The following is a 3,475-nucleotide window of genomic DNA, read 5'->3' as shown; positions in this document are numbered from 1 at the left end:
CACGGGGGGGGGGAGATTATAAAAGGGGGTTCCCCCCCCTGTGTATGGGTAGGATGTGAAAGAGGGTTTCCCACCCCGTGGGAGGGGAGAGTTATGGAGGAGGATTTCCCCCTCCCGATGGGGTTGAATTATGGAGTGAGGTTCCCCCCCTGGTGTTGGGGAATTATGAATGGGGTTCCCCCCCTGTGGGGGTGATTGTAAATCGGTTCCCAACCCGGTGTGGGTGATAATGAATGGGTTTCCACCCTGTGTGGGGGATTATGGATGGGTTGCCCCCCCGGGTGGGGGATTGTAATGGGTTCCACCCTCTGGAGCACGCCTCATGCGGCCAGTTGTCGCGGAGGTAGCGGCCGCAGTTGGTTGAGCGGGACGCGCGCGTCCTCGTATGGTCGGCCATCGCGCGTCGTGGCAATCGTGAACCGTACGATTGCGGTGTGCTTGGAGCATCGCAACACGGTCGCCGCCCAGCCGGCTCCACCGAATTCTTTGCACGCGTACTGTGGCCAGAGGGCGCTTGCGACGAGGACCGGTCGCCCCGTGGCGTTTTCGGCGGTGATCGGTCGGGCGTCGATGGGCGAGCTTGGCGCCGCTTCGCGAGTTGGCGGTGGCGCGTTCGCCGCACTGCCTGCTCCGCGGGCGGCCGCGCCGCTCGCCCCGCGAGGCGCGTCGCCCTGTGCCTCCGCGTACGCCGCCTTATCCGCGGCGCACTGCCTCGAGCAGAAGTCGGCCACGTCTGCCATCCCCTGGTCCATGACTCATCTACCCCGCCGGCCTGCATGCGGAGCAAGTCCGTGAAGTCCTCGAGCCTCGTGTGTGGGTCCGCGGAGGTAGACTGAAAGATGACGGGGAGCGAAGCGCCCTTGAGCAAGCGAGGAATTTGGAGCGCGAGCATCGTAGGGTTGGCGGCCGCCGCCCCCACGCTTTGCACGATAGCTCCTTGGAGAAGGCCGGCCGTGAGTCTCGCGGGGGCTGCCAGGGGCAGGCGGGCCGCCCTTGTAGCTATCGGTCCCAAATGGAAAGAGAGCAGCGAGTACAGCAGCAGAGGCAACTCCCCGCCCGCCTCGAGCGCGCGAAGCGGGAGTTGCGTAAGGAAGAGCAGGTCCTGTGGTCCTGGCACGACCGGCACCACGGCCGCGGCCTGGCCCCCTCGACCGCGGCCCCGGCCTCTCCCCGCGGCCGGCGCTGGGACGGCGGGCGCGTCAAAGTCTTCACCGAGAAAGATGTCCGAGTGCGAGACCACCCAGACCCCTGGGTTGGCCATTGCCAGACCGGCGAGCCTCTGGTGCAGCACGCCGATCTTCTCTATGGAAGTGGCAAAGAGGTTCGCCGCGTCCAGAGCGGTCAGAAGCCGCGACCAGAATGCCCCATTGAAAAGTACATTGAGAACGTGGTTCCCATCGAGGAGGGTGCCTGTCTGCTGGTCCACGCTGAACCGGCACCGCGGCAGGAAGGCGCCCTTGGCGTCACTCTGCCCCAGGGTGTAGTTGGTCACTGCTCCTGCATTGTCGTACACCGTGGTCCAACTCAGACAAGGCGTGTGGTCCTTTACGTGCTGAGCCCCTGGAGCGAGAACGAGCGCTGCATCACTGGTGATCTGAACTTCGTCAACGATGACGACGATGGGCGCTTGCGCAGCTGGCGGGGCCTGCTGCTGCGCCATCTTCACTGCGTCCTCTCCTCTCCTCCCACCTCACAGAAAACTGCGGCCGTCAGCGACAGAGCGTCTCGCTGGCGGACGGCGAGAGGAACACAAAGGGACGTCCGGACGTCCATCCACTGGGATGAGAATACTGGAGATCTGAGGTCGAATCTGCCGATTCCACAGCCGCCCACAGGAGCGCCGCCTCAACACGGGGTCTCGGCTCTATCGAGCCATGCTAGCTCCAGCCGCAGCCCCACCCGGCCGCCCGAGGGTGTTCCCGCAGGCAGAGAAGACCAATCGTCCTGGGGGAAGTAACCCCGCGGCCGGCCTGGATCCGCGGACATCCGATCCATCCACTGCATGAATTTCAGAATGGATAGTGGATGTGAGGTTACCAACTGCAGTCCAATGCTCCAAAGTGCTCCCCAAGCAAACCAAGTTCCGGCTCACACGACACACGCACACACCCCACCCGCTGTGACCCCGCCGACCCCACCCGCACCATGCGCATAATAAGGGCACACACTAGCCGCTGTCAGAGACACCCGAAGCCCGACCAAACCGCTTGGTAGACCGCACGCCCCTCCCACGACCAATCCCATCAGGCACGACCAGAGCTCTGCCGCGCGCACACACGCAACGCAGGCCCGGCCGCCCCACCGGCCTCCGCGCCTCCGCGCCACGTCAGTCCATAAACTCGAGCTCGACGTCGATCAGGTCGCTGGCGAGCACGACGGCCCGGCCCAGCGCCCAGCCGCCAAAGGCGAAGGGCGCCCTCAGGCGCGCGAGCAGCAGCCACAGCACCTGCGCCGACACCAGCACGTCCGCCGCCGTCGCCGCAGCCAGCCGCACGGGCGTGCTGTAGTTTGCGCGGCCGCCGCCGAAGTTGCCCCCGCCGTCGGCGTCGGCGCCGTCCCCCTCGAGCCTGCCTCGCAAGCTGAGCTTGAGCTGCATCGCCGCCTGGAGGGAGGGTGTGGAGACGGCTCGGGGAGAGGAGTCGCGAGCCGTGCTTGAGCCCAGTGGCTCTGGGCGGCCAACCTCGAAGAGCCCCGCGCCCGCTGCGGTGGTCCCGACAGCGCGCAGCACCCCCCTCCGGCGGGCAAGGCCTACACGGGAAGGCTGCGAGAAGGCTCAGGGCCGGCGCAGGGACGGCGCCTCCCCTCCCGCAGGTCGGGCCTCGCAGCGCGCCCCACACAACTCCCCCGAGGGCGCACGCCGCCACCGAAGCGAGTGCCTGCAGGGCAAGCGACGGCAAGTGGCGGACGTGCCTGGGGCACGCCCCTCCGCCCCGTCCCTCCGCATATACCGAGCCGCCTCAGCGAGGTGCTCCACATCTCGGCTGCACCTCGGCTCGGCTGCATCTCGGCTGCATCTCGGCTGCGTCTCGGCTGCGTCTCGGCTGCTCTCGGCTGCGTCTCGCCTCCGCGAGGTGCTCGTCTGTCGTCAGCTGCGAGGCGAGCGGCGGGGGCAGCGGCGGCGGCTCGTCGGAGGGCGGCGTGGCGTGCGTCTCGAAGAACGGCTCGTACCTGTCGGCAGCTTCCGAGCTGGGTCACGGGAGGGGTCGGGCGGGGTGTGCGCCTCAACGAAGGGATCGTGCCACGCCGCCCTCTCCTCCTCCGTCATCGCCGCCTCCCACCCCTTCGCCACGGCGGCCGCCCGCTCCTCCTCCGCCTGTCGCGGGACCCGGGGGGGGGGGTAAGGGGGGGGGGGGGTAAGGGGGGGTAAGGGGGGGGGTAAGGGGGGTTTAAGGGGGGGAAGAATAAGGGGTCTTGACTCCTCCGGGGACGCCTCTGCCGCGGCCGCAATCTGCCGCAACTGCAGTGCACCCTCCCC

This window comes from Emiliania huxleyi (genome assembly GCF_000372725.1).
Source record: "Emiliania huxleyi CCMP1516 chromosome Unknown EMIHUscaffold_1401, whole genome shotgun sequence".
NCBI classification, from domain to species: Eukaryota; Haptophyta; order Isochrysidales; family Noelaerhabdaceae; genus Emiliania; species Emiliania huxleyi.
Note: the sequence above shows the minus strand (reverse complement) of the source record.